Source organism: Amblyomma americanum, chromosome 8 (assembly GCF_052857255.1).
Source record: "Amblyomma americanum isolate KBUSLIRL-KWMA chromosome 8, ASM5285725v1, whole genome shotgun sequence".
NCBI lineage: Eukaryota > Metazoa > Arthropoda > Arachnida > Ixodida > Ixodidae > Amblyomma > Amblyomma americanum.
Genome location: NC_135504.1, coordinates 43,905,970 through 43,931,341, shown reverse-complemented (window position 1 = coordinate 43,931,341; position 25,372 = coordinate 43,905,970). Strand labels below are relative to the sequence as shown.

The following is a 25,372-nucleotide window of genomic DNA, read 5'->3' as shown; positions in this document are numbered from 1 at the left end:
CCGTGCTTGTTTGAATGAGGGGGCAATGACAATTGTTTGGCATGCCTTTAATGGTGGTTGTAGAGGCTCATGTACGGTGCCATGTAAGTGCACGTTAACGAACAACAGGTGGTCGGAATTTATGGAGCCTTTCACTATGACATCCCTCATAGCCTCAGTCGCTTTGGGATGTTGAGCCCCCCTAAAGCAAACCAAACCTCAATGGCGGTCTTTTTACAGAATCCCATTTCTTTTAGAATACAGGAAAGAGAAAAGTTCTCATTTTTTTTTCTAGCCGCGTTCATTTGTGTTCAAGAACGAACTTTCGAAAAAATTTTAAATGCCGAGTAGAGCTTAAAGTGCTATCAGTCCAGTCCAATGTATCCGAAAAATTGAATAAAAAGTCTAGGCATCCTATTTAAGGCCGCTCTTTCTGTTCTCAGTGGCTTCAAAAGATTGCCGTCAGCGATAACTCTCATCGCGCACAAAGTTTATCCGCGCTCACTGCCACTCTACGCAGTGCTCTCATCGAGCCTCTATTCAGCGTCGTATCGCTCTTCCACTCAAGTGGCACGAAATTCCGCCCGATATATTTTCTTGAATGAAACTGCAAGAAAGCAAGCGGACTGATGGAAAGGGCATTCCTCCAATCTTTGAACACAGTCTACTGACGAATTTTTGTATTATTATTTTGCGTGAATTGTCGTTTCCGTGCACTTGAGGTTTCCTTTTTTATGTGCTGTTCGGTCCGTTTCCTTGCTTTTTGAAACTGACGTCGTGGAATGAAAAGAAGCTGGCGCTTTGCGGATCGTGCTCCGAAGTTTTTTCGTTTTATAGTACTTCACTGATCGCAGTACTGTTTTGTACATTTTTATATGCATAGGAAAATTTGAGCCAGCATCCTTCTGGCCTAACACGAGGAGCAACATTATTTCCTGGCAGGAGTCATTGTGATTGACCAGTGTTATTCCGTCCTTTTTCTTTAGGGGCAAAAATTGTGGGAGTGTTTAGCTTTTGCAGAGCGGTGGCATCCATAGCTTAAGCGCACAATTAAGCGGAGAGCAGTTTCACACTCCAAATAAATATACTCCTGCCGCTGACGCGATTTTATAATATTTTCCCAACTCTTCTTTCTTCATGCAGTGGAAGAACAAAGGACATGGATTCAGCTTATTTTTCAATTATCACCATAAAATCGCTAGAATACATGTAGGTAAGTGCGAAAGATTCATTCTAATATTTGCACTTCTCATGCATGAACACAACACAATAAATGAAATCAGAAATTTATTAAATGGAAGTGCATTTTCTAAACAAAGTGCTCAAAAATGTTCTGGAACTATAACTGACATCTTGTGCCAAGCAGTTCCGCCGCTCTTTGGTACTGTGGCCTATAAATGAAATTAGCGCAAGTGGCCGCTAATAGAACAGGCAAGAAAGGAGAAGCTGTAGGTGACGAGTGTTTGCTGAACCGGCTCTAACGATCAATCACAGGAACTCTGCTCACATTCGTTTTGGGCATGTTCCTGAACGACACCTCCGCATTCTGCCATTCCGCCACTCGATTGATGGGTTAGATCGGCTAATATTTTAATCCGAATGCACTAAAATAGCTCACCGGCAACGAAACACGGCGTTTACCAGCAGCAATGGTTCCAAAAATTTGAGATGACATCAACGTGACATAAATTTCTTCCGGGAATAAAATTTCGTTTGATGTATCAGGGAACTGAACTCATGAATTTAAGACTACGATAAGGGCACGCATCCTACGGGCCTCAAAACCGCGTTTCTTTTTGGCGACCGAAGGTAAGCCTAGTATACGGTTTACCTTACGACTGTGTGCTGAGAGTAGACGTGTCATCAGGCAGGAAGATAGGAAGATTGGAAAATAAATGAAAATATAAAGAAACTAAATCAAACGCAATGCCTTCGCATTCCAAGCATTTAAGCAGTCTTAAGTGCCCTCCGTAATTTTTTCTGCCCGCCGCTGTTTGTTTTGTCGCGATTGGGTACCGAACACGCGGCGGCGCGAACAGATAAGCTTCGCTGGCCACGGTTTGAGAGTACTATGCTATCGCTGCTTCCGATCGCACCTAGAGTTAAACAACATACTATCGCGCTGTGAATTGCACATCGTCGTCCTCATCAACTCACTTCTGCTGTACGAACCGATCAGATCAGCTTAAACTCGATCAGAGCTTAGCCTGAATCTAATATCGTCTCCACATGTGCCGACGACCCCTCAAAGCAAAACAATGACCCAACCAGGTTAGACACACGCTTCACACGTCTACTCGGTTTAAATACGTTAAAATCCGACCACTGTTTTCTATTACAAAGATGTTTACAGCGCACCTATTACTTGCACATCCCCCGTTGGAACGTCGTTGACGGTGGAGCGGTAACCGAGGGCGTGCACACTCCCTTTATCTACACTCGGATAGTGAGTGAGTAAACTTAAACTGAATTAATTATTGAGGCTTCTCGTAGGTCACGGCCCCTATTTCAGGACTCTGCTGGGTTTCTCAAGTCTCTTGGCTCTTCCGACCACGAGGATCTGGGCCTCTAGGTATGCGCTCTCACCGATTTCTATTTGAATTAGTTATATGAGGCTCTATGTTTTGGGCTGTACACTTTCATATTGCGTTGTACAGGGTTGGTGTTGACCGGAACCATGGGAATATGCTCCTAAAAGCTCTGAGGTGCGTCTTGTGTCGTTTATGTAGGTTTGCGATGGTGCCTGCCTGGAGCCTACGCAGATATGTTTCCCCTTCAGTCTTTCTTTAGTTTTCTGTGGGTTGGTGGATAGATCATACGATTCCCTTTACAGTAGTTGGATATCGTAGAGTAATCGGAATCGATGGCCGTTAGCTCCTTTACCGCGGATGTGTTGAGGGCCCGGTAGTTTCCTTATCGTCGGGCCACTATTCGTATTTCTTTAAAGCGATATTTATTGCCTCAGGACGTGAAAGGGTATGTTTAGGGTTTATGGGGGTTTAACGTTACAAAGCGACTCAAGCTATGAGAGACGCCGTAGTGAAGGGCTCCGGAAATTTCGACCACCTAGGGTTCTTTATTGTGCACCGACATCGCACAGTGCACGGACCTCTAGAATGTCGCCTCCATCGAAATTCGAGCGCCGCGGCCGGGATCAAACCCGCGTCTCTCAGGCCAGCAGCCGAGCCCCGTAACCACTGAGCCACCACGGCGGCTCGTAGAAATATATGTAATGATAGATGATGAGCATGCTTAAATAAATTTAAAAAGGGTTGCTGATCTAATGAAGTAAATGAGTGAACGATCATGTGGTTCCTGCGTCCAAGCGGTATGTGAATCGGGATTGCTCGGCGAGACACCCGCTGCCGCCATGTGCCGAATTCTCATCGGCTTCAGCACCGGGCCGATCTATAGCGGGTAATGAATATCGTCCTCAGTATTTCTCTTCATGCAGACTCGGCACCCGGGACTACGATATAAACCTTGAAATTGCCGCCACTTTCCTGTCGCAGGTGGAGTTAGGCCGGCCCCACACGGATATTCCGAACACAGCCTCCTCTTCGCGGGTAAGGCCTCGGGAGAGGGTTGCCGCACATGGAGCGATTAGAGCACGTGTGCGGCGCACGGGGAGTTCCTTACTGGTTAAGACGAGGGTGTTGTCTTCCAGAGTGAGGACTCGAGGCAAAGACGAGGCTGGGGTCGCAAGGCGATTGGCAGAATCTGCACGGCTTTGTGAGCTTAGGAGGTCACGTGAGACCCACTCAATACGGAATGACTTCGGGATGCATGCCGGTAGACGATGGATGTCTTGGAAAATTTCTGGGGTGCGAATGACACGTCGCAGTAGGCGTATGACGTGAGGAGCGTCAATGCGAATGACAATATGGGCCGTACACGCAGCATGGGAATGGTGGCCAAAGAGCAAAGTTCCTCTTGAACCACAAGCATCTCCGCACAGAAGGAGGAAGTAAGGTCTGGGAGATGAAACCTGGACATTTTGTTCAAGGCAGGCTCGCAAGGGTAGTAAACTGCCACTTTTGTTTCGCAGGCCGGGATGCTTGCGCCAACGAATATAACATTGGAGCAATGCGGCAGATGGGCGTCTTGCTCTGTAATTCGGTCGCGAAACGAGGACGCCGCGAGGGTAGGTGACGGCCGACGTAGATAAATTGGTCTGTTGTCGTTTAGCTGCACAGAACGCCAGGATGGAGAATTTTAGGAGGCGAATGTAGGCTGGATTGCGATGAAGCATATGCCCTGAGTGCACACGTTGTGTGTATAAGGTTAGACTTAAGCCTGCGTTCTTCGCGTCGTTGCTGCACCCGCTCATCTAGTGTATTCAGCTGCGCATGTTCTTGGAACGCCATGAACGGCGTTATGCTGGAAAGGCAAATGATGACCCCCATTGCCTCTCGATTAACACCTTCGAGGCGATTCCATTGAGCCCTGGACAACTGCTGAAATGAGCTTGGTAAACGTGGAGCGGTTGCACAACCATCCGAACCAACTGTCGTGCAGCGTGAGAGCGGGCGCCGCCTATATAAAGAGCAATGCATCTAATGAGACCCTACGCCTTAATCTCTTGCTTTTTAGCTCGATAAAACCAAGCAGTCCCTGTTCCTGAATCGTGTATTGTCAAGCCCAAGAACTTTTCGGTCGTACTTTCGTGGAGCTCTGGATAGATGGAGACGAATTGGTGATGCAGGGAGACTACGGCGCCACCAGCGGTTCGCGACTGACGCGTACGTAGTTTTGCTCACTGCAAGTTCAAGACGAATTGAAGAAGGATAAGTCGACGTAATATTTATGGCTGATTGTAAGCCACCGTCTTGCGTCAGTAGGTTAGGCTGAGTGCTCCACAGCGTTATGTCACCAGCGTACCATAAGAGCTTGATGTGAGACCCATCATGCAAGCACCAAGCAAGACGGATAAAAGCAATGTTAAATAATGTTGCCGATAATACCGATCCCTGGGGTACGCCACGAAGAGGCACAATAGATCCGATGGCCTCACCACTGAGGAGAATGGCAAAGTGTCGCCTTTCAAGGAAGCATTGAACAAAATTCCGCCCTCTGGCGGGGAAAAGCAGCATATCAAGGGATTCCACGATGGCAGCATGACTGATATTATCGTACACCTTTTAAACGTCCATGGCGAGTATGGTACGTACATTGTGGCTGCGAGTTGATGCTAGAACTGCTGACGCCAAGACAGCCAATCCATCTTTTATACCTAAGGGCGTATGAAAGCCAATGTGAGTGGGGCCGTAAAAACCACCACACACTGGTGTGGAAAGCATTCTTTCGGTAAGCTTGCACAATGATGGCGCAAGGGATATGGGCCGGAAAATACAAATGTCTGTTGGTGGCTACACGCCGCGGTGGCTCAGTGGTTAGGGCGCTCGACTACTGATCCGGAGTTCCCGGGTTCGAACCCGACCGCGGCGGCTGCGTTTTTATGGAGGAAAAACGCTAAGGCGCCCGTGTGCTGTGCGATGTCAGTTTACGTTAAAGACCCCAGGTGGTCTAAATTATTCCGGAGCCCTCCACTACGGCACCTCTCTCTTCCTTTCTTCTTTCACTCCCTCCTTTATCCCTTCCCTTGCGGCGCGGTTCAGGTGTCCAACGATATATGAGACAGATACTGCGCCATTTCCTTTCCCCCGCAAAAACCAATTATTATTGTTGGTGGCTTCTCCAGCTTTGGGATGGGGTTCACAATAGCTGATTTCCAGGTTTCTGGTACGATGCATTCTATCCATACCTTGTTAAGGGTGGCGAGGAGTTAATGAAGTACAGCGGAACTCAAGTTCTAGTACACCTTGTAAAGAATGTAGTCTGGAACGGGCGCAGTCTTCCGACGGGCCTCATCTGTTGCTGCAAGCACATCGGGCATGGAAAATGGCTTGCGATTCCCTCGGCGTCGGCTGTAGATATTCGCTTATCGACATTCTGGAATTCCTGCCAAGTAGACTCCTGATACCCTTGGAAGTAGCAAGTCTTACTTAGGAAAACACGTCCACGATGCCTGTCTGGCGCAATCATCCGCAGCAAAGTTAGCTGCAAACCATGCTGTGGCTGTTGCGTAAGGACGACGGGAACCGTGGTCTATTGCACGGAACGTTCGCCAGAGAGAAGCATTCGATGACTTTGTCGAGAACTGCTCACACCACGCATGGCACTGCCGTCGCGAGAGATCGCGTTCATATCTGCGAGCTTTGGCAGTAAGGTAATTAAGCCTTGTCCGTGCTTGCACAGATGTCGAGTCTCAGAAAGCTGCCATCTCCGCTTGTCGCCGAGCAGCCGACAAGTTAAGCAGACCCACATCTGGCGCTGGGCGATTGGCGTCTGTCCAGATGAAAGTTGTAGCCTTATTAGGCGCGGTTTGTATGCAGTGTACAAATAGCGCAAGGGCCGATTACCGTTCTGGTATGTGTCATGGGCTCCTCTACCATCTTTTTGATAAAACCGAAGAAAGAGCATGCTGAAAGGAGATGCGAACGGTGGAGCCCGTATGCACCGCTCTGTTCGCCTTTCTTTCTATCGCCCCTGTAAAATTCCGCACGAAGATTCCTACACCAAAAAACAGCATAGCTAAATCTCGGAGAGCTGGGAACACTAACTTTTCACCTCCTGAAACAGAGGACCTCTAAGGAAAGGATAATCTCAACCACTCTCTTCACTACCACCATGATCGGCCTCGCAAGAAAACTTCAAAACATTCAAAGTATAAGACGTGAATTTTACACGGATGATATCCCGATATTGTTAACTAAGGGCTCCCTGGCCAAAAAGCAGGAACGGCTCTAAACAGCAGCCACAGCAGTAGAACAATCCTCGCAACAAAGTGAACTGCAGGGCTCACCGGACAAATCTGAAAACCCAAAAGCATAAGAATATGGAAAGGGAGAGGAAACCAAGCAGTGCTCATGAACCACCTTGGCACAGCACAGCCGCTGTGCTCATGGGCCACCTTGGCACCGCACTGAACGTGATCGACTATTTTTTTTCGCTCGCTGAAAAGTTTAGGGTGAGGAGTTTTGTAACTTTGAATGCATGTAACGCACAGAACGCAATTCGTGATTTTTTCTCCTTATTTGTTTCATTCAAATTTTGCGAATCAAAGATAATGTTCTTTACACAGCCACATATATTCTGTATTCTGAGTATCATTGAAAACAAAAATATATTTGCTACACAATGATGTGCTGGAATGAAATAATTTTTTTTATTAATTGGTTAAGAAGCATTATGCGCACAAGCAGAAATTTCCTGTTTTCGCGTTTTACAGATTCGCGTTTTCGCGTTTTACGGAAGGGGCGTTCAAAGCTCCCCTTGTACACCGTATGTGCAATTTTTCTCCTGCAGAATCTAAACATTCGAGTCGCAACATGATTTTATTATAGACGGTAAAAAAAGCTGAGGTTCTAATTTTTCTTTTCCGGTGGCGATCTGGTCTTGCTTTACTGCAAAATCGCAAAAGAAACGTTTTGCGTTCTGTTGTGATATACGCATGTTTCTTGAAGAAAACTACACCGTTTCTTGAAGACCGGGTCCAACATCTTCGCTTCGACATATTTAGCGATCACACACAATTTTCATCAAAAAACAAATGTGGATGGGACCTCGGTTGCCTTGCTTGTCTGAACACATCTTTATGCTGGTATTGATACATGAATTTTTAAAATCTTTATGAATATTTTTCCTGAGTTTTTATGTCAATCCTTCAATGGCATGCATGACAAATTCTTGAAGAGATCGTGTGAAGACATGCTTACCATAACACAGTATGTCCCATGTGCCGAAAAATCTGATAGTCGCCTGTGATCCCTCCCCTGTGCAAAATGGTTTCCGTCAACGCAGTTATTCAGAATCTTAAGCGTCTGCTACTAAAATAGAGCGCAATATCCAGCGAGCCTATTTTATTTGCTCCGTTTTATAGAAAGCATGCAGGCCCTGCATATTCAGCATAAGTAACGTAGTGTGCCTGCTCCCTACTATTCAACATAAGGTGGGACGAAAGAGTTTATATGCAGGCAGAACAGCTGGTTCCGTTCCATCTTCGTTCTCCGGCATATACATCCTGGATTGCAGGGCAATTTCCACTGTCCAGGGTGACACTAGAAAGTTGTAAAGAGAGCAATGTGTTAAAATAAAAATGCAGGAAGGCTTTTGTACATACAAGAGAATGTTTATCTAATCACATTGAAACACGGCCTGCGTAAGGAAAATTAGTTTTCTTACACGAATGAGAACCTTTCATGCGAAGTGCGTACTGTGCTTTCATACCGAATGTTTCTGTGCTGATTTCCGCTCCTCATATTGTACTGCTGTAATAGGTGAGAGGGGATTTTGTGCATGATTAAGCGAAATATTGGGTTCAACAATTGGGTAGAGATTTTCTTGAGATATTTCTCGATAACTTCGTAATGTGCTGCTTCGAATGATTTGCTTTAAGAAATAAGGGAAAAAAACCACGACGTCCATCTCTTCCCAGAGAGCAGGTTGTAGCAAAAAATTGGAGAGCCACTTAAGCTTCGCCTTTGAGGGTAGGGCCTGATAACGGTAATGGGGACCTCACCTAGCTGGGATCTGCAGAGGACTCATTCGACAATTCGCGTCTTATCGAATGAGGCTTCTTTAGTGCACGCTGTCGTCTGCAACACCGTCAAACTTAGGTAGCTGGTGGGATCAGACCTTTGTGCAGACGCTAATTTACCATATTTAGTCCTTTTAAGCAGGCAGGGCTTGAACCGCGAGATTTCGCTTTTTGGTTTTTCTATTTTTCTGGAGTAAATAACCAAAACGCATGAGCTCCAAAAAAGCCCTTTATGTGTTTCTCTTCATGCATACTCTCGGAGTTTTGCAGCTGAAGTTTTCAGAGGTTCGCGATGGCGCGAAGCATACCGATGCCCACTAATGCCTCAAACCTGAACTTCCGATCTAACTCGGGAACTCAAGATAGAGCCAGAGCACGGCGGCTTTCGGTAGACATAAGTGACGCTGAAAAGCCATCTCTGGCTTGTCAAAAGGGTCAATGTAGTGACGCGTCGCTTGGTACCGTGCCATCTACATGTGAAGGTGGCACATATTGCCAGACAGTGCACCTGATAATGATGGGGGGGGGGGGGCGCTCTGGCTGTTAATACAGAGGTTTATAATAGCGGACGCATGTTTGCATCCTTTAAACGAAAGCATTCTTTGGGGATTCCGCGAATACTGATCAGGCCACTTATCGCCTTCCACCCCCCTATCTCTTCCCTCTCGCATATTCTCTCTCCCTCCTCTTGTCTCAACGAAGGAAGAGAGATTTTACACTATGAACTTTGCCAACTGCCAACTTTTGTAGGCTGCCGCCACCTGTCGAGTTTGTCTGCTGGCAACGTAATTGATGCACTTGAATCGATGTATATTACCTTGGGTATTTAAAGGAAATTAATGGTTTATACTTTAAGAGGGCTTACCGTCTCAAAGCGACTCAGGATACAAGGGATGCCGTAGTGAAGCGCTCCGGAAATTTCGAACACATGGGGTTCTCTAACGTGGACTGATATCGCACAGTACACTGGCCTCTAGAATTTCCACTCCTTCGAAATTCGCCCCCGCGCCGAGCGCAGTAACCACTTTTGATAGGCTTTGCGCTAAAAAGACATTCACAGGAAAAAATGGGGTAGAGATGACAGGAAAGATGCGCAACTTTCAACTTTTATCACGACTTAAGAAGCCAGGCACACTTATGTATCCACAGAGACGAGCTCCATCAAAGAGCGTGAACCTAACAAACAAACAAGAGAAAGAGCAATGGGGCATGTCTAAATGAGATTATAAAAAAAAACCCAATACGGTAAACATATCAACACGTGCCGAGGAAGGGTAAAAAAGCATTCACATGAGTTGACAACAATGCATAACAACATGAGAATACACGGCTGCATGAAAGAAAAGAAAGAGTGCGTAACAACAAGAAGGTATGCATAACGACATAAAAAAAATTCTGACAATGAAAGGATACAAGAGAGACGCGGACAAAAACCGTGTAAAGGGCTGCACAAGAAAAAAGATAAAAGCACATTAAAAATTCTAAAAGCAAACTAAAATACAGAGCAGGGACCGGATTGAGAGACTAGATGTAACTATCCAAAAAGGATAGTTCATTCCTAGAAAGGTTAATAGAAGGCGTCCTAACGCACTTGTCTTTTCTTAGGTCATTTAAAAAGGACTCAATTTCTTCTCTCTCGGTCTTGCCCGGAGCCTTAGCTAGAAACCCAGGTTCATTAAACTTGGGGTAGCATTTTTGCAGCTGCTGCAGTGTAACAGAACGTTACCTCCAGATTTGTTCTCCAGGGTGACGTTGTGCTTGCGGGCGCGCTCATGGAAACATTTCCCGGTTTGGCCCAGACACACTTTGCCGAAGGTAAAGGGAATCTCATACACAACATTGGCAGTGCATTGTGTGTACACAGATGCTGGACATTACAGACCTCAACACGCTTCTTGCTCAACATCGGACAAAATTTCGCCAGTTTGTTATTTGCTTCCGGGAAGAGTTTTACTTACAACAGGCGGGAATTTGTATAAATTCTTCATTCGCACCGGTCCTACCCGAAATATTTCTGGCGCTATTTGACCGGCGTCTTGACGTCAGCTTGCAGGACACAGGAATAGCACGTATTTTGAGATACGTCGATGGCTTTCTTATCCACCTTAATGTACCTACACATTCTGCCGCAGATACACTTGTAAACCAAAATCTCACTGCTTTTGGCTCTTTAGCGAGCGGTCTGAAATTCACGCATGAACGTGCATATCAAGATCGACTCCCGTTTCTTGCCCTACGACTTATTTTTTCAAATGCGCATGCGTTTTGGGCTTATCAGCCGTGCTCAAAGAAGTCACTTTTGTCCTTTGGTAGTGCCCACTCCAAGATGGTAAAGCGTGGCATAGTATCTCTTTGAATGAAATCTACATTAGAAAAATCATGCGCGCACAAGATGGGTGAAAGCTTCCAGTGTCAGACCGACAGAATTTTATCTGCAGGTTACCCAGCCCATCTAGTCACCGGCATGTCTGAAAACCTTTTGAAAAATTATTAAAAAAACCGGACCATGCTGATCGCGAGAGAGAACTGAAAGCTGTGCAGGTAATGCCTGACCTGCACGGTCTTTCACACAATTTGAAGAAAGTTGCATGCCGTCACGGTGTTAAGCTGGTTTTTTCGGCTCCCTGCAAACTGGCGAAATTATGTCCAATGGTGACGAAGAAGCGTGTTAAAAAGGCCTCAAGCATCGAACCACGTACACAACAATGCACTGACAATGTTGTGTATGAGATTTACTTGACGTGCGGCAAAGTGTATGTGGGGCAAACCGGGAAATGTTTCAATGAGCGCGCTCGCAAGCACAACCTCACCCTGAAGAACAAATCTGGAGGTAACCTTCTGTTACACTGCAGCAATTGCCAAAAATGCTATCACAAGTTTAATGAAGCTAAGTTTCTATCTAAGGCTTAGGCCAAGACCGACAGAGAACGAATTGGGGCTTTTTTCATTAGGCTAGGAAAAGAGAAGGGCGTTAGCACGTCTTCTGTTAACATTTATATGAATGAACTATCATTTTTGGATGGTTACATCTAGTCTCTCAACCCGTTCGGTGCTCTGTATTTTAGTTTGCCTTTAGAATTTTAAATGTGCTTATGTCATTTTTGCCGCCATTTACACGGTTTTCATCCCAATCTTTCTTGTTTATTTTCATTGTCAGAACTTTTTCATGTTGTTATGCACTTGATTCTTTTCACTGTCACCTTTCATGAAGCTTTGTATTTTCATGTTGTTATGCATTGTTGTCAGCCCATGTGAGTGCTCTTTTACCATACCTCGGCACCTGTTGATATATACTTGGGTTTTTATAATCTCAATAAAATATGCACCATTGGTCCTTCTCTTGTTTGGTTTTTAGGTTCACGCTTTTTGATGCAGCTCGTCTCTGTATATCGGTGGATTTATAAGTATGCGTGATTTCTTTTTTCGTCATTTAAGTTGAAAGTTGCGCTATTTTCCTGACGTCTCTACCGTGTTTTTCCTTGTGAAAATCTTTTTAGCGCATATCCTACCAAAAATGAATATGTACCAACTATCCCGTCAGAAAGTCTTACCATAACCACTAAGCCACCGCGGCGGCTCGGAAATCAATAGTCAAATAAATAATTTCTCAAAAGAATTAACGTCTAACGGCTGACTCTGTAGATTTCGCAGTAAAGCGCAGGGCTGCGTGGCTAAAAAAGCTGCTACAGTATTTTCGGTCAAATGAGGCTTTTAGAGTTTCCCAATTACGCAGGCTTATAAGGCATCACAGCTGCGGTTTGTATATTATGTTTTCCTGTTCTATTTGAATCATATTTCTCAGCTTTTATATTCCGACTTCAATTGATTTTGTTAGTCACACACAGTAATGTGTTTGTGTCTGTTATTTACAAAAAAGTTTTAAAAAAATCCGCTTACTGCAGCTGGACAAAATCGCATGCTAGGCCGTGGCAGAAATTCTGGACCAAATCCGCCCCTGAAAGGACACAAATGAAATATATCCACAGCGATATACCTTTCTTATGAAACATTTATTGCGTCTTATTTAATTCATGTTTTCTGAGCATTCTTACTGGAAACAGTAAAGATTTGCATTACTCAATGCATTTGTTACGTACAGAGCATTCGTAAGAGAGGAGAAAGGCAAGTTAAAATTCACGGTCAAGGTACACTTGATTGCTTTCGTTCATATGTGTTCGTCACATAAATATTTTGTTCCCTTCTTGTCTGTTTCTCTGGAATCGTTCATTCGCTTTCCGGAAAACAAGCCAATTCGGAGACGGTGAGCAGCCGGCCTACAAAAATAAATGCGAGAGCATAGAGCTAATTCATACCAAACGTAACATATTTTTGGGGTGTGTTCCCCTCCCCGCGGTGCGCTTCTCTTCAAAGCAGGGTACAAGGTGGCCGACCTGCGATGATGGTCGGGGGTTTCTTCGGCCCGCTTCGTGACCCGTTGAACGTCCGGTTTCGAATTGAGCAGCGAGGCCTCCCACTGCGATTTTCACTGACCTTGCGAAGGTCTTTCACCTAAATCCCACAGTTTCCTGTTCTCGCTATTACAGCGCTCTATTCTTGGTTCAGTTGTCTACGTGCGAACACGTTTTTCTTGCAATAATTGTTCCGCACGCTAGGTTGTGAATGGTTCTCTATCACAAACCGTGACCATCTTTTTGTCTATGAAAGAGAGGTGTAAATTATCGCCACTTCGCTTTGCACTCTAATTTATGGTGCTCTGTTACAGCATTCTGCAGAGTCATGTACAACATTCTCCGACAAAAATGTTGAAAATTTGGAATATTGTAAGAGGTTATATTGAAAATACTGAAGGCAATGATCTATTCTTCTGATACGTAGTAAAATCTTTATTTTTAGGTGTTTCCATCGATCGCATCGAGAAATTATGGCTGCCATAAAAACCAATGGGGAAAGCTTTTGACGACATTAAAAGCGTTTGCAGAAAAATTGCAAGATTGCCATCGGGTCAACTGCGGACATATTGATTGTTATGGTGAAATCTTGCATTATATGAGAAAATTGCGTTGAAAAATGGTTTCCCTCTCAAAAATGCTTTTGTTCAAAATTGTCAGGTATGAGTGCCATTCGAGGTTTCCTTATAGCGAGACCAAAATATTAGCTGATGCAGATGATCTGGCGTTTTCTGCGCAGGCAAGCCTAGCGTAGACGAAGTTGTTCGCTTAACTGAGCAGTCATACCGTCAAAGCAGTCACTTTTGACAGACTGATTATGTCCTCTAACCTCACTACCGTGCTTGTTTGTGTGGGTCTATGCATGAGGTCTATTTTTAATTGCGGTTTCACACAGTCCGTTTTTCAACACTGATCATATTTTCAGTGTCGCCAGAAAACACTTATGCGAAAACTTCATTTCGAGAATTTTCCCTCCGACTATTTAGCGCTCGATTTACTTTGAATTGCCAGGACATGATGTCTTTATCCGGGCGCGAAAAATGTTACTTTTACCTCGCACTAAGGCTCTCATCTACAATTTGCATACGGAAACATTACCTGTGAAGACAACTTCAGAGAAAAGGTCAATTTTTTGTCATCTCTGAATTTCCGCCTCTATAACGTTCATGAAAAAAATTGAATAATGCTTCATCAATAACAATCCTGTACACATCTGCACATTATGAGGTCGTAAAGCGAGGCATTGTTAATTTATGCTTGAAAAATACCCTATAAATGTCACCCCCACTTCATCAGACAGAGCTTCCACGAACAACTCGCAAGGTTGTAAGAAGCAGGCTACCCAGCTGCAATCTGTGTTTCTGTCGCTGAAGGCCTACTGAAGAAGAAGCGCCAGGAACATGAACTACCGTGTGTGCCTTCATAAAGAAAGAAAGAGAAAATTGTCATCATTCCTTACTTTCATTGCCTGTCCCACAATATGAAGAAAATTGGGACGAAAGCGAATGTTCGCGTGGATTTTTCAGCCTCTGAAAAACTAAACACGCTATCCAAAAAAAAAATGCTTTGCCCGCCGATACGCGTTCACAAAAGCTGCAGTACGCCATTAACAGGGGAAAATTCGTGAAATGTACAGAAGGCATTGTTTATGACATCCCACTTTATTGTGGCAAGCGGTATGTAGGTCAATCTGGTCGTTGCTTGAATGAGAGGTTTCGTGAATATAAAAACAACATGAGAACTTTTACTGGCAGTAACCTGGCTTTGCACTGTAAGGAGTGTGGTTGTGTGCCATTTTTGCATTAGTGCTCGATAGTGGCCAGATGCCGGGATCAGTTAACACGTCAGATTATTGAAGCAGCGCGTATCGCGGCTTTCGAAGATAACTGTGTCAGCAAGATGTAAATCTCCCTGTCCAAAAAAAGAGCTGGCCTTCTTAGACAATCGTTTATTCGTATATGTGCGTAGTTCCTCATTAATCTAATTTTCATTATTTTTTCCGGACGCATGCGCCGGTTTCCCCTTTCGGATCATGGTCGTCTTGGTCACATAGGTTTCTGTCAGTCGGAAGTTAGCGCCCGTGTTGTGTGCGTCTTTCTTTGTCCCTTGTCCCGTATTGCGCTACACTCACATAACATTGTTCATCAATAGGTTTGGTTTGATTTGGCTTATGGCGGTCTAGCGTCCCACAGCGGTTCAGGCTATGAGGGACGCCGTAGTGAAGGGCTCCGGAAATTTCAACCACTTGGGTTTTTTTAACGTGCACTGACATCGCACAGTACGCGGGCCTCTAAAATTCTAAGGACGCAATTTTGTTTTGGGATTTCTTGACGCGGGCCTTGAAATGGCGAATTTATTTGACTTCTCATACATTCGATACCTCCCCGCAGTGCATTGTGTTGATGAACCTCTTGATATGTTTTTTTTTTCTGACTAGACTACACACCATATGGAAAACTAGAATGAGCGATCGGAATGGTGAATAAGTTGTTTCGACGAAATTTGATTTCTGCCAAAGGTTTGTTGAACTAAGGTATGTGTAGGAACAGAACGAATTTAAACCGGAGTGGCATTCCTTATTGGTGATGTGATCAGCCTTACCACCCGTGCAGTGGTCTGTTGCTGTGTGGTTTTGAGATGTCTTCCGTGGCATTTCCTAAAACCTTTGTAAATTACTCATCTAAATATAATACACTTTCAGTGTAGTGAATGGGATGTTTTAAAAAATGCGGTGATAACCTAGTGTTTTCTTGCAGTGGCTAGCGAATGAAGGTATCTGGGCAGTCGCGGGTTCGAATCCCAGTCGCAGCAGTGTTCATTTTGGTCATTTATTTATTTATGGCTGAACCAAGCTCTGTCTAAACGTCAAGTCTCACAAAAACCTTTCTGCCGCTATGGCATCGTGTTGTAGTGTTTCGAGTATAAATAATATATGTTGCTTACAAAAGAAGCCTCTTTGCCTAAATTTCACAATGTAGCACAAAAATATTAAACGTGCTCAGTAGGAAAATAGAATAAAGTTATAAAATACGCCTTTTTGCTTTAATATGGAAGCACATTTAGTATTCCAAGTTACACAACTGTTCACGGTAAACATTCCGGTCAGCAAGAAAGAAAAAACAAATGTCCGCACGCAAAGATTTGGGCTACTGCGCAGTGTAGAGTCAAGGTGGACACCTTGACATCCTGCAGCTAACTCTACGCTACAGTGCTGGTAGCAAGAAAAAGTTCAGAACATGCCCAGTGCTTTCAAAGAAGCCCTGAAAGCAGAGAATTTCTTCGGCAACGATGGAATCGTTTGTGAGAGAAGGCCACCGCTCAATAGTCCGAGCAAAGAGGAGTGGTCATTGCTGTTCGAACTAAATAAAATCAATGGACCTCCTCTGTTTGCACAAAGCTGTCGCTCGCGTCTACTAAGTCTAGTTCCAGTGACTTGAAATCACATCAACAGCGTCGGTGGTTAGCAGGCTCAGTGCGTGAAGACGACGTAACTTTGGGCGCCATGAGCGATCGCTCGGTGCTCACAGGTCTCGTGCGAAGCTTAAATATACTCCATCTTACGGCTGACGAAAATACCGACTCTGAACGCGAAGTAAAGTACTTTTGCATCACACCCAACGGCGCTACTTGCCCAGATGCGACTGGGATTGCTCAGAATGGCATATCTGATGCCATCGTTCAAATTGAACCATTTGAATAGACGCGATATGTAGACAGTTAAGCGCTGGCCATCTAAAAAGATCTCAGCGCCCCACTCGTTAAGGTGAACAATTCACAACCAAAAATACTATGACGCTCATTTCAATGGGGTGTCTTGTTTTGCTTATAGAGTAGGGCCTTTTTTGTGAAAATTTCGGCAATTTTGTACTTACTCGGAGATAGCAAGCAATGCGGCCAAAAGCAGCAGGCAGAACCCACTTGGATGCATCTAGATTGATAAGAAAAAGTTACAGGGATTAAACGACAGCTCTCTCGATAAAGATAGACTTCAAACAGAGGTCGTCAGCAAATTATTTTCCTTGTTAAAGCTTATTAGAACATATTTAGTGTTTCTTTCCAGCAATAACACCAGTACTCAACCCTACTGATGGCTCCTGTCGGCAATATTTAGTGCAAAGTCCTCAACAGCACCGGTAGAGATAACAATACAGGCAGCCTACTTGGTTGTTGCTGCAGCGCCTGCCTAGTTGTATACGTAATAAAAAATCAAGCGACGTCTAAGAGCACGGACTTCAAAAAAAAATTGCACTTGTCTCACAGAGGTTAGAACCGCTACCAACAGGCCGCTAAATGTTCAAGATGCATGCGATGACATTAAGCTCGGTTAATAGATGCGCTATGCCAATCATAATATTGAAACTTCTGTGTGACATCACATTTGCTTTATGTAAAGTGCGTGGGCATTGTATAGCTTTCAGAAGAAGGATCCTTTTCATAGTCAGATAGCCATCAGAGGAGCAATAATGCATGTTCCCGCAGCTCCACGCGTCGCAATGGCAACAGTGCAATTCGGAGTTTCTATTCGACGTTACAGCACGATTTGTAATTGCGAAGAAAATTTGAAGAGTAAATTTTTCAGGATGAACTTTGTCTTTCAAGCATGCGTTTTCAATTTGACTCTTGAAAGTAGTGCAAAGAAGAGAGATGGACAGAAATCGAATATTAGGGGTCAAACTAATCGTTCAGGAAACTTTCAGCCTGCCTCACCAGGCCTAACTGTACTCCAGGCAGCTCCGCTGGAAATGGGGCGATGCAAGGGGCGCAAGATGAGAGGGCTATGTTACCGTGTACCGTGCGAACAGAAAGGTATTTACAGTACCCGGATACTCAGATTGAGGACGTTTTTAGACATGTCCACGATGATGACGACGTTATCGACCAGCGCCTTGTTCTATTACGTTCGGCTTGAATGCATTGGTTACCGATTTCAAGCCATTTCGGCATGTTTTGCAGCCCTTTGCGCAGCTGTAAAAATGTAAATATTGTCCAGCTACAATTGTGCTGAGAGCTGACACTAGAGAAAACAAAAAATTGTTCCGTCGCACCACCGTGCGAAGGGTGTGCTCTTGGGGTGGGTGCGTTCATTGCTTACTCTGTGCGGAATGATATTTTCCCGGGCGTGGAATTGCATTTGCATTCATATAGAAAATTCGAGATGTGTAATGCTGAATATCCTATTATTTTGAAATTGAATAATTTTATTCAGTATTCACTGCGGCAACAACATGCTTAGCCATCCTCCAAACGTGCTTCTAGCCGCAGAATTAGCACAAAATCCAGTAAAGTAATGATGCTAGCTTTTAAAAAATGCTTGCATAGAGTGGTGTTGAACGTCCAGCGGAACGCACCTCTCTGGCATTTGACGTTGGAATTGAAGCGCTTTTGGTTATTTAAAAAAGTATAACTAAATTTGGCACCGTTATCTTAACTTTTATGTAAAGTTCAGAGTGGCTTTTTCTTTTGCACTTGAATTTGTGGATGCTTAGTAAAATAGATTTTAGACTATTCAAATTGTCTCTGATGATGGAAATCAGTAAAAAGAAATTGTTGAACTTTTATTTTCGTCATGCTCAGAACTTTCTGTGATGTTCAGTGAAGATATTACTTAACAAATTAAAGGCAAACTGAAGTACAAAAATCAAGAATCTAACATTTCTTCAAAAATTAACTTAAAAGCAGTACCGCGTATATATGAAAAAAAATCTACAGCTTTATTCCACTACTGAAGGTCAAAATATTCATGCAAAAAGAAACGGAATAATTATACTGCCATCGTTTACGAAATGCGGAAGGGATAAAAACAACAATCGCGCAAAAAAAAATCTGAGAAAAAAACGTAAATTTTTTTTACGTTTGTTCAGTTTTTTAATGGCCTCGCTTGTTTATCCTTTTTGTCAAAGAAATTCAATAATGCAAATAACGGAGGCTCTGATCTCTCCGCTTCACGATGACACCGAACGATTTTAAGATCTTTGAGTTCGCTTGCCACAAAGTCGTGGAATCCACGATGCGCCAGGACCATGAGAAGGGTGATTTGCTCAGAGGGTTTTAACACTACACATGATGAAAACGTTTTGTTTCCATTTGCACTGTATTTTTGCTGTGACTTTTGCTACGAGACAAAAGAAGACCCGAGGTTCACGACAAAGTATCAATTGAAAAATGGGAAATGTCTACCATATTGTCTATTTACTTCGCCACCTGCCCCCTCAAAGGCATATAGAACGTGCGAGAATGAAAAAAGATCAGTAGTTTGTCAGGAGAGGCTTTATGTCGAGTTCATTTTATTTTACTCAATAAATTGCGCAGAATTTCTCCAGCCTAAATTTCGTACGCGTCTTAAATGCAGAGTTGAAATGCCTTTTAAAAGTAGGATTCGCTAGTTCCCACATATTGTAGATGTCATAGAGAACAGAAAACACAGCATCAATTTTTTATCTCAGCTTAAGGTTTTGTTGGCACATGTAAGTAGAATTCTAAAAGCATCGGGCGATGAAATCATTTTCTGCTATTTTTTTGTGCCAAAGCGGTATTATGCTTTTTTTTTGTATGTACACAGCTTGGAATATTCTTCGTTCCATTTGCAAAGAAAAACAGGTTCTGGAACATTCTTGATGGCACTGCTCGGTCCGTATTGGTGCTTTGATGTCGCAAATTTAAAAAAAAACAATAATTATATCTAAGGAAAGGAAATGCCACACTATCTGTCACACATATCGTTGGACACCTGAACCGCGCCGTAAGGAAAGGCATAAAGGAGGTAATGAAAGGAGAAAGGAAGAAACAGGTGCATTAGTGGAGGGCTCCAGAATACTTTCGACCATCTGAGGATCTTTAACGTGCACTGACATCGCACAGTACACGGGTGGCTTTCCGTTGCGTCTCAATCAAAACTCGGCCTCCGTGGCCTGGATCGAAACGGGGAACTCTGGCCCAGTAGCCGAACCCCTTAACCACTGAGCTACCGCGGCGGTCATCGACTGCTACACGGGGACGCTGGAAATGAAAACTAAATATCCAAAAAACATTTGCTGTTCAAGCATATGGTGAAACTGCTTAAGAAAAGCGGCCTTAGATAAGTAAATTAGCAGTTCTTGCACCAAATTCACGCCTAAAAAAATCGTGTTCAGTGTTTCTTGAATGAGCATGCGCAGCGCTTGACGTTTAGGTTCTTTTCAGTGTTTGTGAATAGAACTCAGCGGCAATCGTACGCACTGCTATGCTAAAGAACTCAGCGAGAAAGCTGTGTGAGTGCTTGTAAATGCTTATCAAAAAAGAAAATCGTTTCCGCCTGGTTATATCGTTTTGTGCACCCAGTACAGAAACCTTTATGAAATTTTTCATAACTCTGAAAAAATTTGAGAAATCAGTTGCTCACCTACAGTATCAGGAACCAATTTCACTGCGTCCACTGTGTACCGGTCGTCTGAGCTGTGCGTAAAACAAATGAAAAACCTCGAACGGATTGCCACCCCGAAAGAAAGAATTTCTTGTGAAGTAAAATGGTCCAGCTGAGGTAGTCAAAAAATATCAGACACCGAATTGTTCGACATTGTCTTGAAAGCAAAAGTAGCGATGGCGTAGAGGTAGAACATCCGCCTCGCGTGCAAGAAGACCGGGGTTCAAATCCTGGTGCCGCGCAATTCTCCACCGGGTTTAACCAAAAAAATCCGCGTGTCGATGGAATTGCATTACCAGGCCTGGAGTGCGGCCTGATCTCGGTGACCAAAACCGACAACGCACTCCCTCACCAGAGCAGGATTTGGCCACCCTAGTGTAGTACTTGGCCACAACCTTCTATGAATAAACCAATTAACCCTCGGCCCTCAGTCCCCAGCGGCTGCAGAGCAACTGACCACGGCGGCGGTCAGACGGCGGTGTGACGCAGCGGAGGGTGCTAAGAATCTGTGGCTCCGGACAGGCGGCCATTGGAATCTGAACCTGGCAACGTTTAACGCTAGAACTTTAGCTAGTGAGGCTAGCCTAGCAGTGCTGTTTGAGGAAATAGCGGCAATTAAATGGGATGTGATAGGGCTTAGCGAAGTTAGGAGGACAGGTGAGGCGTATACAGTACTAAAGGACGAACACATACTGTGCTATCACGGGTTAGAGGATAGACGAGAACTAGGTGTGGGTTTCCTCATTAATAAGGATATAGCTGGCAACGTAGAAGAGTTCTACAGTATTCACGAGAGGGTAGCAGCTATAGTAATTAGGCTGAATAGGAGGTACAACCTGAAAGTGGTGCAGGCTTACGCACCCACATCCAGACATGATGACCAGACCGTTGAAAGCTTCTATGAGGACGTAGAATCAGCAATGAATAAAGTAAAATCGCAGTACACTGTACTGATGGGCGACTTCAATGCGAAGGTGGGCAAGAAGCAGGCTGACGACCACGCGGTAGGTGACTATGGGATAGGCTATAGAAATAGCAGGGGAGAGTTATTAGTCGAATTCGCGGATAGAAATAATTTACGGATCATGAATACCTTCTTCCGCAAACGAGAAAACAGGAAGTGGACCTGGAAGAGCCCCAATGGTGAGATTAAAAATGAAATCGACTTCATACTATGCGCTAAACCTGGCATCATTCAGGATGTGGCCGTCCTCGGAAGGGTGCGTTGCAGCGACCATAGAATGGTAAGGTCTAGAATTAGCTTAGACTTGAAGAGGGAACGGAAGAAGCTAGCGAAGAAGAAGACCATTAACGAGTTAGCCGTAAGAGGGAAAGCACATTAGTTTAGGATAGCGCTGCAAAACAGATATTCGGCTTTAACTGAGGAAGATGATCTTGATGTTCATTCAATGCACGATAACCTGACATCAATAATTACGGAGTGCGCAGTAGAAGTAGGCGGTAGGACGGTTCGAAAAGATACCGGGAAGCTATCTCAGGTGACGAAAGATCTGATTAAGAAGCGCTAAAACATGAAGGCATCTAACACTACCGATAGAATAGAGCTAACGGAGCTATCAAAGTTAATAAATAAGCGCAAGGTAGCCGACATAAGGAAGTTTAATATGGAGAGAATCGAGCATGCTATAAAGAAAACAGTGAAGAGGAAACTAGGCATAGGTAAAAACCAGATGTATGCATTACGAGACAAGCAGGGCAATGTCATTAGCAATATGGATAAGATAGTTAACGTAGCCGAAGAGTTCTACACAGACCTGTACAGTAGCCAAATGTAATCAGAGCGCTAATGAGAAAGACAGCAGTGCATAGCAATGCGTCATCCCGCCAGTAACGAAAGATGAAGTAAAGAAAGCCTTAGAAGCAATGAAAAGGGGAAAAGCAGCTAGGGAGGATCAGGTAACAGCAGATCTGTTGAAGGATGGAGGGGACATCGTGCTAGAAAAACTAGCCACCCTGTACACGCAGTGCCTTATGACCTCGACTGTACCAGAAGCTTGGAAGAATGCAAACATTATCTTAATTCATAAGAAGGGAGACGCCAAGGACTAGAAAAATTACAGGCCGATCAGCTTACTATCCGTTGCCTACAAAGTATTTACTAAGGTAATCGCTAATAGAGTCAGGGCAACGTTAGACTTTAATCAACCAAATGATCAGGCAGGCTTTCGTAAAGGATATTCCAGAATAGATCATATTCACACTATCAATCAGGTGATAGAAAAAAGCGCAGAATATAACCACCCTCTCTATATAGCTTTCATTGATTACGAGAAAGCATTCGACTCAGTGGAAACCTCAGCAGTCATACAGGCATTGCGTAATCAGGGGGTAGAAGAGCCTTATGTCAAAATACTGGAAGATATATATATATAGCAACTGCACAGCTACTATAGTCCTCCACAAAGTCAGCAATAAAATTCCAATAAGGAAGGGCGTCAGGCAAGGAGACACGATCTCGCCAATGCTGTTCACCGCATGTTTGCAGGAGGTTTTTCGAGGCCTGAATTGGGAACAGTTGGGAATAAGAATAAATGGAGAATACCTAAATAATCTGCGATTTGCTGATGACATTGCCTTGCTGAGTCACTCAGGAGGTGAACTGCAAATCATGATCAACGAGTTAGACAGGCAGAGCAGATCGATGGGTTTAAAAATTAACATGCAGAAAACCAAGGTAATGTTCAACAGCCTAGCAAGGGAACAACAGTTCACAATTGGCAGCGACAGCCTAGAAATTGTGCCGGAATACGTCTACTTAGGGCAGGTAGTGACAGCTGATCCGGATCATGAGAGGGAGATAACTAGAAGGATAAGAATGGGGTGGAGCGCATATGGCAAATTCTCGCAGATCATGAGTGGCAGTTTACCAATTTCCCTCAAGAGGAAAGTGTACAACAGCATAATCTTACCGGTACTCACCTACGGGGCAGAAACGTGGAGGCTAACGAAAAGAGTTCAGCTTAAGTTAAGGACAACGCAGCGAGCCATGGAAAGATAAATGATAGGTATAACGTTAAGAGATCGGAAGCGGGCAGAGTGGGTGAGGGAACAAACACGGGTTAATGATATCCTGGTCGAAATCAAGAGAAAGAAATGGGCTTGGGCAGGGCATGTAATGCGAAGGCAAGATAACCGCTGGTCTTTAAGGGTAACGGAGTGGGTTCCAAGAGAAAGTAAGCGTAGCAGGGGGCGGCAGAAGGTTAGGTGGGCGGATGAGATTAAGAAGTTTGCAGGCAAAGGGTGGATGCAGCTGGCAAAGGATAGGGTTAATTGGAGAGACATGGGAGAGGCCTTTGCCCTGCAGTGGGTGTAGTAAGGCTGATGGTGATGATGTCTTGAAGTGGCATATTCGCTCCCCCTTATTTTTCTCAACAGTGATTACACAGACATTCACCGGAAAGCGATGGTTGATGAGAACACGTTGACGTCGAACTTTGTTTTCAAACACGAAAGGGAAATGAGTAAATGGCGTGCAAGTCGTAGGTCGCGAATGCACGGCACTGGCCGATTAAAAAGTAGTAAACATCTCCACAGCGTCAACTAACGGGAAACAACGGAGAGGATTGTTTATCAGTGCTCTCCGTTCGGTGACTGTCGGCTTTCTTCGCACATACACTAAGTAGCTACACCGTAGCAGGCAAGTAGTCGAAGCGCTAAATGTCTTCTTTTCTGTTTCGTTTCGTTTTCTTCGCAGGGTGAAACCCCAGCACCTTGAAGAACATGCATTCACTATATATATATATATATATATATATATATATATATATATATATATATATATATATATATATATATATATATATATATATATATATATATATATTAGCAGACAGGGCAAATGAAGTGAGGGGCTCGTTTGACAAACATATTAAGGAAGCTAACAGTCACCGAAATTAAGGTCCATAGGGGAATGTTTCTTTTTTTTAATATCTAATGCCAATCAATTAGTTTTTTTTAAGAAAATTACTTATAAAGCAGCAGAAAAAACAATCATGCCGCCGGTGGGATCCGAACCCAAGACCTCCGAATATCGCGTCCGGTGCTCTTACCAACTTACCAAGTTGGTAAGAGCACCGGCGGCATGGTTGTTTTTTCTGCTGCTTTATAAATAATTTTCCTTAAAAAAAACTAGTTGATTGGCATTAGATATTAAAAAAAAGAAACATTCCCCTATGCACCTTACTTTCGGTGACTGTTAGCTTTCTTAATATATATATATATATATATATATATATATATATATATATATTTATCTATATATATAATGTAAAATCACCAAAAATTGAAGAAACATAACAGGATATATATATATATATATATATATATATATATATATATATATATATATATATATATATATATATATATATATATATATATATACATTAGCAGGCAAAGTTAAGGAAATGAGGTGCCCGTTTGATAAGCTTATGAAGGGCCAACAGTCACCGAAACCAAGGTGCAAAGGGGAATGTTCAATTTTTTTTAAATATGTAGTGCTGATCAGTGGGATAATAATACTTGGATTAATCTATCGCTTAAAAAATTACTTACAAAACAGCAGAAAAAACAAACATGCCACTGGTGCGATCCCAACCCACGACCTCTGCATACCGCGTCGGGTGCTCTACCAACTGAGCTACGGGGACGGCTGTCCAATCTGCTGCTTTATAAGTAATTTCTTTAAGCGATAGATTAATAGAAGTAATATTATCCCACTGATCAGAACTACACATTAAAACAATTAGACATATATATATATATATATATATATATATATATATATATATGTGTGTGTGTGTGTGTGTGTGTGTGTGTGTGTGTGTGTGTGTGTGTGTGTGTGCGTGTGTGCGTGTGTGTGTGTGTGTGCGTGCGTGTGCGCGTGTGTGTGTGTGTGTAGTGCTGCTCAGTGGGATTATAATACTTCAATTAATCTATATATATTTTGCGTTTTTTATAGAGTAT

General features: G+C 43.6%; 1 long non-coding RNA gene across 1 annotated transcript; it reads right to left on the bottom strand.

Annotated features, from left to right (window-relative positions):
- Nucleotides 1–7,886: 7,886 nt before the first annotated feature.
- Nucleotides 7,887–16,934, bottom strand: LOC144100276 (uncharacterized). The gene is made up of 3 exons (XR_013307591.1): nt 16,860–16,934; nt 12,476–12,533; nt 7,887–8,099 (listed from the first exon to the last, which is right to left on the bottom strand). It is a non-coding gene; the product is annotated as an uncharacterized LOC144100276 (long non-coding RNA).
- Between the last annotated feature and the right edge of the window lie 8,438 nt (nt 16,935–25,372).